Source organism: Hemicordylus capensis, chromosome 4 (assembly GCF_027244095.1).
Source record: "Hemicordylus capensis ecotype Gifberg chromosome 4, rHemCap1.1.pri, whole genome shotgun sequence".
Lineage (NCBI taxonomy): Eukaryota > Metazoa > Chordata > Lepidosauria > Squamata > Cordylidae > Hemicordylus > Hemicordylus capensis.
The window spans coordinates 112,534,081-112,555,129 of record NC_069660.1 but is presented as its reverse complement, the minus strand read 5'-3'; the positions used below and the strand labels follow the sequence as shown (position 1 = coordinate 112,555,129).

Sequence of the window (21,049 nt, the reverse complement as noted above, 5' to 3'; positions counted from 1 at the left end):
CTTGCTATTAAAAAAATACTTACTGCACTAGGAAAGCGATTCTAATTTTCTGTTCCAAATAAATATGAAGCTTTACATAGATATTTGGCTCCACTCAGTATAAAAATTGAAGTACAAAGCACCTTGTTCCCAATCTAGATATGAAATATTAGTGTTGATAAAAATCTGCCTTTACTGTATTCCCCACCCCACCTTCCACATTTATAAGCTAGCTTGTCATATATAATGCCACTGAGGAATCAGGTTCTTCATATGCATTGCTATCCTTACAAGCAGATATAATGGGCTTCTGTTATGTAAAAGAAAAGGAAAAGCTAAAACTAAATAGTGAAGAGAAGGGCTTAATAACATTACTTTATAAGGAATATATCTACCACAAAATGTTTCACATTCCTTTGTCTAAAAAAATCCAGTTGGTAAAATTCTCTGTTAGAGAACATCCTTTCTTCTTCTGAGGGGACAAAAACACACCTAGGGTTTTCAGTAGCTGCTCAGTATGTTGGATAAGATTATGACTCTATTTGAAATCCTTGTTTGCCAATGCAGGGTGGTGGGGGTGGAGGGAGAGATTTCGAAACGTCAGCATGCATAAACAGGCACTGGGGGCCAGATGCACATTATGTTGGAATCCAAATCCATCTGGCTTCATGTGATGGCCTCCCCTGCCACACCGCCAGCTATATACCTGCCATAGTGTCGCAATTAAAAGGAGTTTCTCTGGTTCCCAGTTGCAAGCAAACAAACAGCTAACAAAGAAATAGAAAGCATGAATGGGTTGAACAAGCTCTTCATGCATCTTGGGCTTTATTTGAGTTACAAATCCATATTTCTAATGCCAGTGTACTGTTCTGAAAGGAGATGGGATTCCATTTGTCAGTAGTGTATCCAGTTAAGCTTCTGAATGAGACTATGCAATCAGATGTATTCAGAAACGATCTGCCAGTTAAATAGTAGGAAAATGTCAGTCATTCTATATTGTTATAAAGCTCATATTTTTTAAAAAAACTTATATACTGCCTTTCAACAAATGCTGTTATTTAAGTGGTTTACACAGCAAAGGTATGAGAAAATGGTCCCGTCTCAAAAAGGCACACATACTATTTCTCTCTCTTACAGTACATGCATACATGCACATCTACACACAGCAGCCGCCACAGGAGCATTAGATGTGAATGAATACACAATGCAAGATTGAAAAAGCATTCTGGATTGTTCATAATGAAATGCCGATGTCTCCCTAATAGAGAGAGATGCTATGCTGTGCTGAATAAGGACAGTTGCTCTCCCCTGATGATGATGAGACACACCACATTAAGATATATCTTTTAGGGATGTGCACAAGCTGTTCATGCACTCCCTTGTGGGGCAGGGAGGGATACCTTTAAGATGCAGGTAAGGAGCTCCTTACCTGCTTGCCCCGCCCTGCTGCTTTCCTGCTCGTTTTAGAAACAGCTGCGTGTCCTTCAGACCCTTCCAGCATGGGCACACAGGGTGCATGCGCACCAGCCATTTGTATGGTCAGCAACACAATGCTGACCATGCAAATGGCTGGCATGTGTGCACCTTGGTCATGTGCATGCCGATGCCACACGGGGCTGCAGGAACTCCTTACCTGCATTTAAAAAGTACCCCTTCCTGTCTGTTGAGTCAGCTCAAATGCCGGCATTTGAGCCGGTCCGCTGCTTGAAAACGGAAGCTTCAAACAGGCTCATGCTCATCCCTAGTATATTTTTGCCCAGTTAGCAGCAGATATTTGTGAAGAACTTGTGGTGAGGGAGGGGACATGCAGCACATGTCTGCATACTCACAATGTACCTGTGTGGGATCCCCCTTACTAAGAGCTGGGCCATTCTGCACAAGCTGTCCTTGTTATAGTAGTATCAACAAGTGCTGCGGTTTCTCTTACACAAATCCATGGTCACCATTTTGTAGGGGGAAAATAAACTGGTATACATGGAACATAATTTTTGAGTAGGAATAAAAGATGGAATCTTGCACTTGAAAATCATGTTATCTGTTCTTTAGAACCTTCAGGACTTTCCATGTGAGAGGTACCACATTTTTAGGACCCTATGCATTCTGTTTTTAAACACCTATGCATCAGTATACAGCATGATTTGGCCTATCATCTCTATGAGAAAAATTGGTAGCCATTACGAATTTGCGGAAAATCTACAAAGCCAAACGGTATATCTATGCAGATTGCAACTAATATGCATACCTTGATGCTTTTGGTGCAAGCAACTTGTGTAGTCCAAAGGCTTTGCTTTAAAGGATTACTTGCATAAAATCTTTAATTCAGAGCATGAAATCCATGCCATGCTAAAATATAAGAGAAAAGGAAAATTTGAATTCAGTGGATTATTGGATGAAGGGTCAAGGGGGAAAAGGAGACTTGATGTGGCCCAAATAGCCCCTACTCCTCACTATCCTTATTTATATATCTTGTTGGTTTTTTAAACTTTTTTACAATTGCAGATCATAGTGTCTCAGAAAAATAAGTCCTCTTCCTTGGCTAATTGTATAACAATTCTCTCTCTCTCTCTCTACATATACATATACATATACATACACATACACACACATGCTGTTTAAAACCAAGATGGGCTGGTTACCACAGCAACACATCACCTGACATTCAAATAGTAAAGCCATAAGAATGGAAATGTGCACAGTCAGATGTTTCTATAGAGGTGTCTCCTTCATTTCATACAAGGCAAGCCTCTTCAAAAGAAGGAACAATCTTTTTGATGAGATTTTTCTCCCTATTTAGCCACACCGTTTTTAACGCTAAAACTCTAATTGCTGTTAATTCAATGGGTTAATTAAACACTGAAGATGAATCAAAATTAATTAAAACTGAAATATTGTTTAAAGTATCCTCTTGATTTATGGCAATGTATAAGATCTTTTCATGTTAAGTCAATGTCGGTTCTTTTAAAAAAGGGAGCAATACATTTAATGCATCTTCTTTTCCTTTTAAAGTAAAATTGCTTCTTCCCAGGATGTGTTCAGGTGTATGTAAGAATAGAAGAAAACAGCTAAGCAAATAGATAAATTAAATCACAGTGCAGATTAATGTGTACATATAAATTAGTTTCATGAGCATTTATCAGAATCTGAACACGATAATTTGAATTGCCAACCTGCAGTTACATATGTGAACTCAACATGTCTCTGAAGGAATGGAGTGGTAGTTTAGTGTCTCATATACAGCAATAGATTGGGGGAGATGGGAGGCTGTATGCCGAAATCCCTATGGTTGCTTTCAAGCAGCAGCTCACAACTGTTTTTTCAAATGAACAAAAAGTGAAACCTGGGTCCTAATAGAGAATCAGGAAAACTGTCAAGTAGAAAATGATGCTCTAAATTTTTTATTTAACATATATTAAAACTATAAATCTAATTAAAAGCCTGGGTGGATAAATGTGTCTGCAGTAAATACGAAGGAAGCTGTGAGGTTGGCACCAAAAACAGCAAACCTTATCTCTCCTCTCATCACCCCAGTAATATTTAAGAATATAAAACACACAATTTTATATTTATTTATTTATTTATTTATTTGATTTTTTTTTTTTATACTGCCCTTCCAAAATGGCTCAGGGCAGTTTACAATTAAAACAAAACCATAACAAAGTCAGTTAACGATTAAAACAAACATTATAAAATAGTATAAAACAATTAACAATTAAAACATCATAAAACAGCAATTAAATAATCACAACAACTAAAAAACCCTGAAAACCAGGGTACAACAGTAAAACCAATTACAACTATTTGAACACCCTGGAAGGCCAGGCCAAACACACAGATTTTAAGGGCTCTCCTGAAGGCCAGTCAAGAATTCAAATTGCAGATTTCTGCCAGGAGTGCATTCCACAGCCCAGGAGCAGCTACAGAGAAGGTCCGCCTCCTGAGTCACCACCAGACGAAACAGTGGTAACTGGAGACAGACCTCCTCAGATGACCTTAATGTGCGGTGGGGATCATGCAAAAGAAGGCTCTCTTTAAGATAACATACTTAAGTCATTCAGGGCTTTAAAGGTAATGACCAGCACTTTGTATTTTATTTATTTGATTGATTGATTGATTGATTGATTTCTATACCGCCCTTCCAAAAATGGCTCAGGGCAGTTTACATAGAGAAATAATAAATAAATAAGATGGATCCCTGTCCCCAAAGGGCTCACAATCTAAAAAGCAACATCATATAGACACCAGCAACAGTCACTGGAGGTACTGTGCTGGGGGTGGATAGGGCCAGTTATTCTCCCCCTGCTAAATAAAGAGAATCACCATGTTAAAAAGTGCCTCTTTGCCAAGTTAGCAGGGGTTTTGCCCAGAAACATATTGGCAGCTAGTGTAACTGTTTCAAAACAGGCATAATATGGTCTCTCCGGGTTGTCCTAGAGACAACCATGCTGTGAGGTTCCCAACCTCAGAAGTGGCAGCCAATCAAATACAACCGGGACATGTCAGACATTTTATAGCAGAGGAGGAGGATGTATAGCTGCTATTTAGCATAATATCTCATTCTAGCCACCATGGCCATCCATTGTAAGTGAAACCTCCACTTCCTTCCCTACTGGTGAGGAAAGCAACTGTTGAATAAAAGGTTGACATCCTTTTTCTTGACAGAAGGTCAGTACTTAATGGTTGAATGCATGTTAAAGACTGAGCCCACATCAGCAACAAAATACTAAGCCTACAATAGCAGTACAGTATAGCTCTAACTAGAGCCATGTGCACAGCAAAACCGAATCAGTGCTGCAGCAGTGGGAACCACATCTGTGTGGCTTCAGAGAGGAACGACTTCATCTCAAGGTCAACTAGATCAATGTTGCTAGTGTGGAGAAATGAGGGAATGTCCATTAGTTTCTGGTTGGAGAATATGTGAGTACAACCGCATCCACCTATGCTACCTCTCCATTCCACAACATAACGCCCAAACTGGTTTCTCCACTTAACAGTGGTGCTCTCTGGGATTCTTCTAACTATCTTGTGATAATTACATCTTGTGGCAATGAATTTAAAAAGTAATTTTGGGTTGCTTGGCAAAATACTTCTTGAACCTACTATGTCTTGGTTTGTAAGAAATTTAACTGGATTAGCTGAGCTCATTGAGCTCAAGTACTGATGTTTTGAGGGAGACAGATAATTGTTGTCTATCCACTATATCTAGCAGTTCAGATTTAAGTTTGACTTCATTAGCTATTTTAAAAACAGATTTTTATTAGGGATGTATCTTTTAATAAAGTGTTAATCATTAAAATTATAGTGTTTAGACACTAGGAAGATGAAGTAAGGCTTTAAAGTGCTTAATAGCCCAAATTAAAGGGCAAAACCCACTAAGTGGTCTTCTGTGACCCTATGCAAAACCTGAAAGGCCAAATAACACCTGTGTATGAGAGCCCTAGGCATCAGGAGAAGCATGTTAAGAGAAAACAATGGGATACTCCCAGGAGAAGGAGAAGGGGACAGACTGTGAGACACCCAACTTTTTAAAAGCAGGCCATCATTTAATACACGTTCTGACTGGTAAGACTGATCTTAACATACGTTTAAGAGTTTTCGCTATTCTCTAAGGTTATTTGGGTTGATCCAAAGGTTCAGTTCCTCCAGAGGAAAAAAATCCTGCCACTGGAGGAAGAGAAACTTTGAATACAACCCATGGTCAATACTATTTACCATTAAAGCATTTACCTATGGATGCTTAAAAACAGATTTAGACTGCAGTCCTATGAGTTATCTGGACCTATTTCTAATTAGCTTTCAGGAAGGCTATGGGGTAGTGACTGCCTCGGTCGGTATGTTGGATGATGTCCAATGAGACATCAATGGAGAGTGTGAATGTGTAGTACTTTTGGATCTCTCTGTGGCTCAATAACATTGATCCATGGTATCCTTCTGGAATGTCTGAGAGAGTTGGGAGTGGGAGGCTGTTTTATAGCTGCTTCACTCATACACAAAAGGGAAACTTATGTAGGGATGTGCACACATCATGATTCATGCACTCCACCACTTGCCACAGCTTCACAGCTTCTCAAGCACTCCTTACACAATGGCACAAGCATGGCCTCTGTGCATGCACGGCAACCATTTTCATGGCCAGCATGATGCGAGGGGTGCAGGGGAGTGTGACACTGTAGCAGGAAGCTAGGGTGAGTGGCGGAGGAGCAGGTGTGGACCTGCTCTCTTCGCTCTTAAAAGTGCCCAAACTGGCCTTTCAGACTGGTGCACAAATCGTGGTTTGTGCACATCCCTAATTTTAGATAGATTTAACTAAGGTTTTATTCAGCAACAACTCCCTCACCTTTTCTTCTCTTTTCCTTTCTGACTCTTCCCCGACACTCTACAAGATTCCCCCTGGGACAAATGTACAAACAAACGGCAAAAGACTGCTGGATAGAATACAACATATCTCTCCCCTTTATAACGGCCAGAAATTGAATTGATTTAAAAGTTAGTGAGAAAGTCTTGAAGTCTTTTAGGTGGTTTCCTGTCACGTACACTTCTCCTAAGTCTTGGGTTCTCTGGCACACAAACTTTTTTGTTCTTCTGGTACCAATAATTGTCCATCTTTCATTAGCCTCATCTGCAAACAGGAGGCAAGATCAAATTCCTTTCCAGTTCCTTTCTTGAAATCAGACTCCCTTCCCTCTCGTTTCATAGTATACATGCTGAAAAGTCTTAAAACTCTTCTATTTCTTTCCAGATTCCAATAGGACAGAATCTCCTCAGATTTTGATTATTTGCTTTGGTCCAGAATATCAGGAACATTCCTTTCTCACTTTATTGGGAAGCTGTACTCGAACAAACTACCCTACCTGAAATTTTTGCTGTTTTGCAGCCCATTTCTGATCTACATACAACTTGGATTTTTGTTGCTTCTCCCTTGCCTGATCATGAATCTCTGCATCCTCAAAGTGAGATGGCACAGAATGCCTTTTCAGTTGCCATTGGGCAAGTTTGGTGGTAGCTTTGCACCTTCTCAGTACTTCAAAAGGTGATTTTCCTGTAGTAGAATAAGGAGTAGTACAATAAGCAAATAGAGTTTCATGGATTGCCTCATTCCAGGGTTGTTGTCGCATAGTAGCCAGTTGTATACTTTCTTTCACTAATCTGTTCATTTTTTCCATTAAGCCATTCCCTTGAGGATGGTACATGGAAAGAATCTTGTGTTTTTATCCCATGGTTATGCAAGTATTGCTCCATTTCAAATGTGGTAAGCTGGGCCCCATTATCAGTCACTAATTGTTTAGGAAGACCTTCCCTCACAAAAACTGCAGCCATTAATTGGATCACATTGTTTGGAGTAAAGTTGTCAACAACTGAAACTTCCACAGCCAGGGACCACTGGGATAGTCTACTGTAGTCAAGGGGGTGGTAAAAGTCTTCTGCTATTTGTCAGGTACAGCACAAGCCATACAGTGCCAGATGATATTTTAAATGTGTTTGTCCATACCCGGCCCCCAGAAACTTTGTTTCACTTTCTAGTCAAGCTCATGCCTAGGTGACCTTTGTGGGCAATTTTGATCACTCTTGCTAGTAAAGAGGTTGTAATGAGCACCAGCTCATTGAGAAAAGACAGCTCACTTGCTACATGCATGTATGGTTAAAGATGTTCATGTACCTTGTTTTTGCATGGCCATCCATTAGTTATATAAGGTTTAAATTCAGTAAGCACTTGATGAGCACAGAGGGCCACTTTCCATTCAGAAGATATGATCACTCAATCAGAAAACAAGTGGATGAAGCTATCTGCGCAATTGCTACTCCTTCACCCTCTTCTTCTGGGATCTCCTCTTCGCTTGGAAGTCAAGATAAACAATCTGCAATTGTGTTCTGAAGACTAGGAAGATATTCCACTTGGAAATCAAAATCCATGAGTCTGGTGATCTGTTTGGCTATTCTTGGGGTTTGTTCAGCATGATCCCTGAGTAGTAAATAAAGCAGACAGGGGTTTATATACTGTCTGTAAAGTGAATTTTTTGCCCCACAAGTAATTTCTGGAGTGCCTCACCACTCAGAAACATGTTAGAGCTTCTTTTTCAATGACCAAATATATCTTCTCTGAAGCAGTAAACACTCTGGAGGAAAGGCAACTGTAACTTTCCTGTCCCCATAGCACCCAAACCATATTCAGAAGCATCAGTGGTTACAATGATGTGCCTGTTGGTGTCAAAAGAAGTGAGAGCAGGGCTTTCAGCAATGACCAGTTCTATAGTATGAAAACTAGCCTTGCAGGATGCATCCCAATTAAATGCTACATTCTTTTTAAAAAGAAGATGCATCAGAGCAACTTTGGAGGCAAATTACCTAACAGGTAATACAAAGTCCTAGAAATGATTGAAGTGCATCCTTTTTGTGTGGCTCTGGTGCTTCCTGAATAGCTTTCACCAAGTCTGTTTTGGGATGCCATTCTGAGATATAGTGTGTCCCAAGTACATCACCAAGTTTGTACAAAACTGATGTTTTGCTGCAGAGATAGTAAGTCCATGTTGTTGGGTTTTTGTTAATACTTCAATCAGTTTAGTATCATGCTCATCAATGGTTTTGCAATATATTAAAATGTCATCCTGAAAGTGATGCCATCCATAATCCCAAAAATTGCATGCATTATTCCTTGCACCAAAGCTGCAGAGGCGAATCTAAAGGATATTCTTTTGTATTGGAAAAAGACCCTTTGGGGATATTGAAGGCTGTGTATTTGCAAGAATACACAAAGCAGAGGCATTTGATGATGGGCTGAAGACAAGTCCAAAGTTGTGAACTTGTTTCAGCAGTTGGCTTCTTTCAGCATTTCATTGATATTGGTAATGGATGACAATCCACTACCATGTTGGAGGTCACATCTCTTACATCTATGCACATCCAAAGTGTACCATTTGATTTCCACATAAGAAAAATGGGAGAGACCCATTCTGATGAATCAATAGGTTCTATGTTCCATCATCTTTAATATGAGTTCCATGCTATTTAGGTCTAACGATAGTTGTAGATCTTTCTGGTGTTTCCAGCCCAATATTGAGACTCCTTTTTGTGACACATACACTTTCCCTTCTTCAGTACATCCTTAGTATTCCAGGCCAACTGTGAAGGATCCATTTATGGCAATAGGGGAACCTCCATATGCCCATGGATGGATGGATGAAGGCTGAAAGTGCAAATCTGATGTAGTGAGGAGTTTCCTGTAAAGCAGATGGGAAATGATCGTGTATGGAGAACCAGAACCAGACAGCATCTGTACATCATGGCCATTAAGTTTCACCTGGCAATGTGGAGAAGCAGGCTCTGATTCTGTCACACTTAAAATGCCATCAGAAAGGGTTTCAACTGACTCATCCTCTTCATATGGTGAATTAGTAATGGAGTGGACAGCAGACTTGCAAACCTTAGCAAACTGCCCCCCTTTTTGCACCTGTTGCAAGTGACCTGTGCAGGACAGTGAGCAAAATTGTCTATGGGGGCAGTCTCAAAATCGGTAGCATTGGTAGTTCCTCCTTTCTTGTGCTGCCACATTCTGAGGCAGTGCCATCTGAGACGATTGGGATTAGATGGAACCGCCTGGATTTCAGGAGGTGGGTTTTGCGGTACTAACAAGAGTGACTTGAAGTTTCAGTTCCAATAGCAATTTTGGATAGCAAATAGCAAACTGTTGTGCAGTTTGGAGCACAACAATCTGATCCCTGATCATTTCATCAGTAAAGTTGGCAAACTCACAGGTTACACTTAAGGTATGCAATGCTGTGATATACTGATCAAAAGCTTAACCAGTCAGTTGGGGTCTAGAATAGAACTTGTAACACTCAGCAATCACATTCAAAGTAGGGTTGAAATGATCATCTAAGGCTTCAAAAGCAGCTTCATAAGGGTTGGCATCCCTTTTCATGTTGGCAGGAAATGGAAAATGATTATTGTGAAGAGATAATTGCAGAAATAGGACCCCCATTGTTTCCAGGGAACAATGGACAAGAAAAAAGGGTGGTGATGGGATTTGAGCCATGCTGCAGTGGGTATCCAGTGAACAACAAGAGTTCAGGACTGATATGGAAAAAAGTACCTTCAGGGGTTGTGCAGATCAGGAACCTGGAGAAACAATCTGCTACAGCAATAGTGGAAACCAATGCAGGAATGTAGGCCCAGTGATGCAATGAAATGAGTTGCAGGAACATTCACAAGCTTTGCAGGCACTCACGCTTAGCCAGTTCAAAATCTCATCACCAAGTGCTTTATAGCTGCATCCCTTGTACATCCAAGGAAATCTTATGTAGATTTAACTAAAGCTTTATTCAGCAACAACTCCATTTTCGCCGCCTCCTTTCTCTCCCCTTTCCTTTTGGACTCCTCCCCCACACTCTCTACATGATCCCCCCTTGGACAAATATCCAAACAAACTACAAAAGATTACTGGATAAAATATGACAGAGGCACTGTGTTGCTTGGAGACTGTTGCTCTTCTAAGCAGGAGCTGTTCCTACAGGACTCCACTGCCTCCAGTGCTTTTTAACATATACATTAAACTGCTGGGAGAGATCATCAGGATATTTGGTGCAGGGTATTATCAGAATGCTGACACCCAAATCTATTTTTCTAAGTCAACTTCATCAGCAAATGGCATCTATATCTCCTATATATTTAATTCTCTAAGACAGGCTTCCCCAACCTGCGGGCCTCCAGATGTTGCTGAACTACAACTCCCAGCATCCCTAGACACAATTTATTGTTGCTGGGTATGCTGGGATTTGTAGTTCAGCAACTTCTGGAGGCCCGCAGGTTGGGGAAGCCTGCTCTAAGACATACCTGTAGCTAATCCCATGTCTGGCAGCTCTCACGAGAGTTCAGAAAGCTGCCGGATAGCCACGGGACAGGCGGTGGGTGGGGGTGGCGGTTGGAAAAAACTGTGGTGGCTGGCTGGTGGTGGGACAGGTGGGAGGGTGGGCGGGCAAAACAATGGTGGGCCATGCAGACAGGAGAGCAAAACGGCAGTGGCTGGCCAGCGGGGGAGAGAAAACAACAGCAGGCAGGTAGAGAAGCAGCGGCAGTGGGGGGAAACAGGGATGGGGTGTGGGGAGGCAGTGGCAGGCAGGTGGCTAGAGGTGCAGATGCTCTGTGCCCGGCCCAGCTAGTAACTAATGCTTGCAGGAAGTAATGGGCTAGATAACTGATAACAAACTGAATCAAAATAAGATGGGAGGTTTTATTGTTGGGAATGGAACTTGGGAGACAATTTAGAGCTGCCTGTCCTGGTGGGGTACACTCCCTCAGAAGAAACAGGTACACAGTTTGCAAGTATTTCTGGCTTCAAACACCTCTCTGGTTCCTCAGATCGAGGAAGTGGCCAGGGATGCTTTTTATCAGCTTCAGCTCTTTCAATTTCTCAAGATAAACAACCTTAAAACAGTGGTGCATATGCTGGTAACCTCAGGCTTGACTAGTGCAGTACCCTCATTGTTAGGCTACCTTTGTACATATTTCAGAAACTACAATTGATGCAAAGTGTGGCAGCCAGGTTGGTCTCCAGGGCAACCTGAAGTGGCCATATTACTCCTATTTTAAAAGCAGTACACTGTAGGGATGTGCACAGAACCGCCAACTGCGGTCTGGCACCGAGGTGGGGTGGGTCGCTTTAAGAGCGGCGAGAGGGTTTACTTACCCCTCCCGCTGCTTTCCCGCTTGCCACCGTAATCTGTAGAGTAATTGGGGTGGCAGGATACCTCCCTGCCGCCCCTTCCCCAACATTACTTTGAAAACCTCCCAGGAGTGCATTGTGCGCCTGCGCGCATGTCACAGCAACGTGAAGCGGGAAAGCGGATGGGAGGGGTAAGTAAACCCTCCCGCCGCTCTTAAAGGTACCCCCCACCCCCGGACCAAACCACCCAGCTCCGGACTGGTCTGGAGGCTTTTTTAATAGCCTCCGGACCGGTCCGGGCCCATCCCTAGTACACTGATTGTTGTCATGTTTCCTGGCAAAATACAAAGTAGTGGTTATTACCTATGAAGCCCTAAATGGCTTGGGCCCAGGGTATTTAAGAGTACTCCCTTTTGAATCATGAACACCATTCTCTATAGAGATTGCCTTGAGAGGTCTGTCTACAGATGCTATCAGATCATTTGGTGATGACTTGGGGCTGGGCTTTCTCTTTAGCCACCCAGAAACTGTAGAATGCTCTCCTGCAAGAATAAGAGCTTCATCATCTCTTACAACCTCAGACAAATCTTTTAAATTCAGCTTTTAGTTAAATTTTTCTTTTCTTTTATTTGTGTTAATCTTTCTGTCTTATTTGTGCTGTCTTTACCATGTAAATTGCCAGAGACAAATTATGGCAGTATAAACAGGAGAATAATAAATATGTATATGGCCCATTGAACACAATCTGCATAAGGTCAGGCTACATATTAAAAAGGACCATGGTTCATTAGTAAGAATGTACCACAGTGCTTCAAAACCATAATGGTAACTTACAATTTTTGATTCATTTGTAAGAAAACATCTATTATATTAATTCTCGTAGACGTGCCTCTGTGGGGATGCGTCCCGGCAACCCAGCAGATTGGCTGGGCGGTGGAGACGCCAGATTGGCTGGCCGCTTCGGAAGATGCTCGCTTGAGGGAGGGCCATGCAGAAAGGAGGCGGCTGAACGCTTGGCAGCCCGAGTCCGACACTGGGGACTGGAGAAAGGAGGAGGCAGCAACGGCCAGAGGGGAAAACACAAGCAGGCTAAAAAGTGGGGGGGGGGAGCACGAATGAGAGAGAGAAAGAGAGAGAGAGAAAGAAAGGGGGAAACGGAGGAGGAAGCAAGCTGGGACAAAAGGCTTGGGGGGGAGGGGACTGGGGTAGAAGGCTTGGGGGGAGGAGAGTAGGGCAGAAGGTGGGGGGAGTGTACAGAGTGAGCGAGAGAGGCGCTGTGTGGGGGGCAGAGCGAGCGAGAGAGTCGCGTAGGAGAGACAGAGTGAGCGAGAGAGGCGTGCGGGGGGAGACAGAGCGAGTGAGAGAGGCGCTGTGGGGGAGAGACAGAGCGAGCGAGAGAGGCGCGCGGGGGAGAGACAGAGCGAACGAGAGAGGCGCGCGGGGGAGAGACAGAGCGAGCGAGAGAGGTGCGCGGGGGAGAGACAGAGCGAGCGAGAGAGGCACGCGGGGGAGAGACGGAGCGAGCGAGAGAGGCGTGTGGGGGAGAGACGGAGCGAGCGAGAGAGGCGCGCGGGGGAGAGATGGAGCGAGCGAGAGAGGCACGCGCGGGGAGAGACAGAGCGAGCGAGGTGCTGTGGGGGGGGAGAGACCGAGCGAGCGAGAGAGGCGCGGAGGGGGGAGAGACCGAGCGAGCGAGCGAGAGAGGCGCGGAGGGGGGGAGAGACCGAGCGAGCGAGAGAGGCGCGGAGGGGGGGAGAGACCGAGCGAGCGAGAGAGGCGCGGAGGGGGGGAGAGACCGAGCGAGCGAGAGAGGCGCGGAGGGGGGAGAGACCGAGCGAGCGAGCCGCGGAGGGGGGAGAGACCGAGCGAGCGAGCGAGCCGCGGAGCGGGGACCAGCCAAACGAATTCTCCCAACTAAACCCAAAAAGGAAGTGAACTACCGCACAGATGCTCTGTGCGGGTTCAGCTAGTCAAAAGAATAAAAGGGGAACTGCTATAATGGATAATCATAGTTTTTGTTTCGTTTCTCTGTGTTACAAAATCATCACAACTAAAGGGAATGAAGACCTATTTTTCTGTATAGGAATCTCTCTTCATATGGAAATTCTGACAAGTTCCTGATGTATTGTGCTGCTTCTCCTGCTCTACCACCTTTAAGTAGTTCCTTTGTTGACATATGGGAGGTAGTAATATTGAAAACATCACACACACAATAGAAAACAAAATACACAATTACATTCAAACCACCCCATGTCTACTGAAATCTCATGTTTAATGCCAGCACAAATCAGGATGTTTTTACCATTCTTTCAGAAACTATTCTTGGGCTTTGGATGGGCCTCTAGGGAAAGAGTGTTCCACAGTTGTGAAGCAACCATTAAACACACTTTTTTCTGTGTGTTCTTGTTGTTAAAACTTAGCTTAGCACACAAATAATATTGTCAAGACATCACTCTTAGTTGATATTTAGTTATTACGATGAGATAAGGCACTTCGCTGATACAGGTACACCCAGAGTTACATCTGACTTACAAATATAGCTCCATAATCTATTAAATTAAGGCAGTCTCCAATTCACAAACGCCAGCCAAAGGAAATTACCCCTTTGGGGGAGCCACTTCAGGGAATAACAAGGGCGAGGGCCAGGCTGCCTGGCCCTGGATTTTTCATGGAGGTGATAGTGGTGGGTATTTGAATCCAGTTTATGTTTTAAATCCTGGGTGATTTTAGTATTAATGTGCCTGGGTTTGTCTGGAGATGGGAAGAGAGGGGGTGTATTTTCAGATTATGGGGTGGCTATTCCAGTGGTGGTAGGGAACAGAAGAAGTAACGTTGGCAGGTCAGCAGGCCGTTGCAGAGGAAGGGAAACCAGAAACTTAATTGTTGTTTCCCCTTCTGGCTGTCCTGACAGCTCTTTGACCTTGTGGAGCACTGCCAACCACCCACAGAGCCTCACCTTGCTCCTTTACAATGCCAGGTTAGTCCAGAATAAACCCGAAGTCACCCATGATCTGATTCTGGATGAAGGGGCTGACCTGGTATGTATCACAGAGACTTGGTTGGAGGCCTGGTCTGGTCCCAGCTTCTCTCTCCAGGGTGCTCTGTTGAGCAGGTGAGGGGACGTGGGCGTGGAGGTAGAGTAGCTGTGGTCTATAAGAACAACATCTCCTTTGCCAGTATCCCTGTTGAAGTTTCCAACCATATTAAATGTGTGTACTTAAGTTCAGGGAACAGGGATAGGCAGGGACTTCTGCGGGTGTAATGATCTCCCTGCTGCCCAACAGTCCCTAAGCTGACAGACTTGGTCTCAGGCCTGGCATTGGAGTTTCCCAGACTTGTGGTGGTGGGAGACTTCAATGTTCACCTTGGGACCAATTTGTATGGGGTGGCTCAGGAGTTCATAGCAGCCATGATGACTATGGGCCTATCCAAAGTGTTCTTGGGACCAACGCATGTTGCTAGTCACATGCTTGATCTGGTCTTTCACTATGTTCAGGTTGGTGTTCCGTGGGTAGGGACTCCTGTGATTTCCTCATTGTCATGGACAGACCACCATCTGGTTAAGGTTGGACTCAAGACTACGAGTCACCTCCGCAGGAGTGCCCATTAAGATCGCCCACCCGAGAAGGCTACTGGATCTAATAGGATTCCAAGAAGCCTTGGAGAGATTTAGTATTGGCTCTGCCAGTGACCCTGTTGACTTCCTGGTGGAGAACTACAACAGCCAACTCACCAGGGCAGTGGACACGATCACTCCTATGCATACTCTCCAATCTGCTTTGAAACTGGCCTCTGAGTATATGGAAGAACTATGGGGGCTGAAGTGGTGAGGTAGACGACTAGTGTGCAAGTAGAGAAAAACTTGACTCGAATCTGACAGATTATTACATAGAGCACATTTGAAGATCTATGCTTAGGTGATATGTGTGGCAAAGAAGCAATTATTTTCTGCCCGTATTATGTCTGCTAGTTCATGTCCAGCTGAGTTCAGGGTTGTGAGGGGGCTAGTGCATGCCCCTTCGCCCTTGAATCAGTACTTGGAACCAATTACTTGCTACAAAGTTTTAAATTAGTTTTTTGTGGACAACATCTTTCTTATTGGGGCTGACAAGATTCAAACTCCACAATTGTTACAGTGTCTGATGCCGAGGTGTCCAGCAGCTCCCCTTATGTGGTGGCCCTGGATCAGTTTCAGTTTCTGACTCCTGAGGATGTGGACAAGTTGCTTGGAATGGTACGGCCTATGTCCTGCCCTCTTGATCCTTGCCCAACATGGCTCAGATTATCAGGTAGGGAGGCTGTTGTAGAGGGCATGATAGAGATTATAAATGCTTCTCTGAGGGAGAGCAGGATACTTCCTTTTCTCAATGAGGCAATCATTAGAATGCTTCTGAAGAAGACTTCCTTGGATTCCTTGGAGTTAAGCAACTACAAGCCTGTTTCCAACCTTCCATGGCTGGGCAAGGTGATTGAGAGGGTGGTAGCCTCTGTTCTCCAGGCAGACTTGGAGGGAATTGATTATCTAGACTCATTTCAAACTGGCTTTAGGATGGGCTATGGGGTGGAGACTGCCTTGGTCGGCCTGATGATCTCCAACTGGGGATTGACATAGGGAGTGTGACTCTGTTGGTCCTTTTGGATCTCTCGGTGGCCTTCGATACTATTGACCATAGTATTCTTCTGGAACGTCTGAGGGGAATGGAGGTGGCAGGCACTGCCTTGCAGTGGTTCCACTCCTGCCTCATGGATAGATTCTAGATGGTGTCTCTTGGAGGCTGTTCTTCAAAATCATAACTTTCATATGGCATCCCTCGGTTCCACATCGTCTCTAATCTTGTTTAACATCTACATCAAGCCGCTGGGAGATAATCACATTTGGTGCAGGGTGTAATCAGTATGCTGATGACACTCAGATCTATTTCTCCAGGTGAACCTCATAAGAAGGCATAACCTCCCTAAATGCCTGCCTGTGGTGATGGGCTGGATAAGATGGAGGTACTCATTGTGCAGGGTCAGAATTTGGGAGATGATTTTGATGTGCCAGTTTTGGATGGGGTCACACTCCCCTGGAAGGAACAGGTACACTGTCTGGGGGTGCTTCTGGATCCTAAACTCTCCCTGTGTCCCAGTTTCAGGCGGTGGCCAGAAGTGCTTTCTGTCAGCTTCAGCTGATACACCAGCTGCATCTGTTTCTTAAGATGAATGACCTCAGAACCGTGGTACATATACTGGTAACCTCCAGACTGGACTTCTGCAATGCGCTCTATGTGGGGCTGCCTTTGTACGAAGTACAGAAACTGCAGTTGGTACAGAATGAGACAGCCAGGTTGGTCTTTGGGTCAATTTGGAGAGACCATATTACTCCTGTGTTGAAAGAGCTACACTGGCTGCTGATAAGTTTCCAGGCAAAGTACAGTGTTGGTAATTACCTATAAAACCCTAAACAGCTTAGGCCCTGAGTTTTTAAGATGACGTCTTCTTCGTCATGAGCCCCATTGCCCGTTGAGATTTCTGGAGAGGTACATCTATGGTTGCCACCAGCTTGTCTGGTGGCTACTTGTGGACAGGCCTTCTCCATTGCAGCCTCTGGGTTTTGGAATGCACTCCCTGTTGAGATAAGAGCCTCCCCATCTCTAGCAACTTTTTAAAAGGCACTGATGAATATTTGTTCACCCAGGCTTTTAATTATATTTATAGTTTTAATACTTTTAATGTTGGGTTTTAAATGATTTTAATGTTATGTTAATATTTTAATTGTAAACTGACCAGAGACACAAGGTTTAGGCGGTACTGGAATATGTTAAAAATACAAACAAGTCATAGCTCTTGAGAACTACGTGTGTTCTGACTTGTGAACATCCAACTTAGAAATGAACCTTTGGAACACAACTCATTTCTAAGCTGGGGACTTCCTGTATATGTAGGGCTGTCCCAAGCCATTATACAGAGAGCATTATGTTTGATTTTGAAATATTATTTGCACTTTACTTTCCAAATACAATACATTTGTACTGCTGCTAACTTGGCAAAGAGACGCCTTTTTAACAGGGTAATTCTCTTTATTTAGCAGGGGCAGGGACGAAGCTATCATTGGGCTAACAGGTTCAAAGAACCCGGGTCACGACCAATTAGGGGCCGTGCTTCACAGCCCCGACATGCCCCCCGCATCTGATGTCAAGACACAGGGGTGCTAGTTTAGCTCCCGAGCGGGGGTCACGTGGCCCCTTCGGGAGCTAAACTAAGGCTGATGCTACATTCGCAGCGCCAGCCAGGAGCGGCTCTTTCCGGCTAAGGCAGGGAAGAGCTGCTCCTGGCTGCAGCCCCTTCAGAAGTTAAAAGGCTGCCGCTGCTTTCATAGCACAGCCAGGAGCAGCTCTTCCCTGCAGGGAAGATATGCTCCTCACTGCGTTGTGAAAGCAGCGGCAGCCTTAGTTTAACTCCCGAAGGGGCCGCACAGCCAATCATCAGCCACAATCATCAGGTCTACTGTTCACTTGAAAGTCTTGTTCTAGTGTGAAGAACAAGTGAAGTGCTTGTGCTAAATTATATGCTGAATAAGACAAAGTATTAGTGGATTTTTAATATTAGTAATCCATGTTTTTGTTCTCTTTGGCAACAACTTGTGAAACGTTTAATACTAAATACTGCTCTTATTTGATTCAGAAATCAAACTTATGTATTTGAAATATCCCTAAATGGTATTCTGCATCCTAAATATAAGCCAGAAACTGATAGTGTACAGCTTACTTAATTCAGAACTGTAGCTTAGCAAGACTCAAGCCTATTACTCTAGAATGGTCTAATTTAACTATGAACAATTTGTTTGGCAATTACAGCCCAAGATGACTTTCTACAATTGCAATGCTGTTGTTATTTATCAACAAGCAGGACATGTGCTTTTTTTGTAGCTCTGTGGTTGAGGACGATGTCTTTGTCAGTGTTTGTTGTTCATTGTGAAGCAGGTTCCAGTTCTGGGAAAACAGATATTTCAGATTTTTTGTTAACCATAATAGCCCTTATTCATAGACTTCACCTTGATGGGTTCTATATAAAGGTAGAGCTGCAATTTTATAAACATTCACTTAAAAGTAAATCTCTGCCACTGAACTTAGTGATATTTACTTTGAGTAAAAATATGTGTTCTAATATTATACACCATTTTGAACACCAACACAATGACTTGATTGTAACTCAGCAGAAATAGATTGGCCATGCATGGTTCTACACCACAGAACTGTGGGAGGAAAGCAAGTTTATAGTATAGGATGTAACTGCAATTTTTAGAACAAGGAGAGCCAAACAACAACAACACATAATTGAATGGCTGATATCCCAACAGCTGTGCAGTGCACTACAAGTCTAAGCACTCTGTGGGAGTCCCATGAATAGGGTTACCAACAGTCCCTTATTTCAGCCCAAAATTGTCTGTCCCTTATGGGATGCCCAATTACCCCTGCATACTTCCCCCACCTTGTGTCCCTTATTCAGGCCATTAAATGTTGACAATCCTACCTAAGATAAGCTATGGCTGCAAAACTACATACCTGTATTTACCCAAATAGAAGACAACTGAATTTAAGATGCCCCACCCCACACAAAGGAGAGGTTAAATACAGGTTATACCAGCATTTATTCAAAAGGAAAAGCGCTCTGGATTTAAGATGACCCAATTTCTGACACAGAACTTGGAAAAACCTAATACAGTTCATACTCACACACACATACTTTATATCCCGCTCTTCTACCAAGGAGCCCAGAGCTCCTTGGTGGAAACTGTACTTGGGTTTCTCTTCACAACAACCCTGTGAAGTAGGTTAAGCATAGAGAAGTGACTGGCCCAGAGTCACCCAGCAAGTCTCATGGCTGAATGGGAATTTGAACTCGGGTCTCCTCGATGGTCCTAGTCCGGCACTCTCTTTGTGGCGATCTTTTAATGCAGCTTGCTTTATAGCCAACTGTTGTTTTTATTTATTTATTTAATCAGATTTATATACCGCCCTTCCAAAATGGCTCAGGGCGGTTCACAACATGATAAAAACAATTAAAAGAAACAAATTAACAATTAAAATCAAACTATTAAAACACAATAAAACCAATAAAACAGCTAAAAGCCCTGAAAATCAGGGCAGCAGTTTAAAATAGTTATTTGTTTATTGCCATTTATATTGCGTTTTCTTATATGGTATAACACCTTGACCGAGAACTGCGGCATATAAATCTAAAAACGATAGAGGGAGTTTAAGAGCGGGGTTGTTGCTCCACTGCGGCGGGAAATCTCACACAAGTGTATCGAGGAACTGAGCGAGGATTGTTCCTGAATGAACACATATCTGCCAAGACGTCCCTACTTCCCCATCCAGCTGAATGGGAAAAGGAGGACATCTTGGCAGGTATGCCCATACGAAGAATCGTGGGGCCCTGCACGACGCCATTTCCCTCAGAAAAAGGCAGCGGGCCTCCCCTACCCCGCAGGGGGGGCTCCTTGGCTCTACCAGGCAGCCCTTTGTTGCCCGAGCCAAGGACCTGCCCGCGCCTGCCTCCTAACTTTCCCGCCAGCCCCCACCTCAGCCGTGCGCGCTGTTCTTTGGCGGGCTCAGCCTCTCAACCCCCAGTCCAGAGCGGCTCTGCCAGTCTCTGTCTCCCGGCTTACTGGCCTCCCTGAGTTTAACCAGCAGGCGGAGCTGCAGGGAGCGGCCCCCACTTGTGGGCTGCGCAGAGAATGGGGGGAGGGGAAGGAAGCGGAAGAGGAGCCGCCGCCGCCGCGCGGCGCTGAGGGGAGCCAAGCGGGCGCTGCTTGGGGGGCCAAGCGCTGACGCCTGGTGCCGCTTACTGAGAGCGAGCGAAGGGAAAGAAGCGACTGCTTCAGTCCCAGCGGGCTCAGTTTTCCTGTCTCTCAGCAACCAGGTCAGACCTCCTCCCTTGGGGGTGGAGGGGGGGGATGAAACTGGTGAGGAGAAGGGACCCGGATGGTGCTGAGTGGGGGGGGGAGAGGAAAAAAAGAGGTGGTATTATATCCTCATGTGACCGGCGCGTGTATGGGCGGGGGGGAGGAGGAGGCTCGCGCGCCCTGTTCGAATCCTAGCTGCTAAACACAGCGCGGCGCGTGCGCGTAGACGTCACCCTTTCTCTCCAGCCATTAACCATCCGCCCTCGACTTCTTCCTGCCGTGCGCGAGCGAGCACGCACGAAGATTGCGGGTTCTGTTGTGTATCTGGGACACGGACACGTGCGCGCGGCTTCCGCCATGTTGTTTCCCAAGAGAAGCGGGAGGGGTGAAGTGGGAGTTCTCGCGAGGTTATCCCTGTTCCCGTGGGAGCTGGCCGGAGGCAGGATGGCGGCGCTGCGCTGAGAGTGATGGGTAATAATGGTAACGGGCAACCGGGAAGGAAGGAGGGAGGCGAGGGGGCGGCGCGGTGA

General features: G+C 44.6%; 1 protein-coding gene and 1 long non-coding RNA gene across 9 annotated transcripts in view; one reads left to right on the top strand and one right to left on the bottom strand.

The window, feature by feature from the left end:
• Window positions 1-787: 787 nt before the first annotated feature.
• Window positions 788-20,943, bottom strand: LOC128323956 (uncharacterized). Its single transcript, XR_008306540.1, has 3 exons — window positions 20,753-20,943; window positions 2,222-2,322; window positions 788-936 (listed from the first exon to the last, which is right to left on the bottom strand). It is a non-coding gene; the product is annotated as an uncharacterized LOC128323956 (long non-coding RNA).
• The window catches only part of ZZZ3 (zinc finger ZZ-type containing 3), an 87,834-nt gene continuing 87,130 nt past the window's right edge, over window positions 20,346-21,049 (top strand). For 5 of the 8 annotated variants that reach the window (XM_053247943.1, XM_053247942.1, XM_053247941.1 and 2 more), the window contains exon 1: window positions 20,838-20,990. The gene's annotated coding sequence lies outside the window, so the exon portion shown is untranslated. Of the gene's footprint in view, window positions 20,537-20,837; window positions 20,991-21,049 lie in introns of those variants that run through there. The other 3 variants (XM_053247938.1, XM_053247935.1, XM_053247936.1) reach the window with 2 other exon arrangements.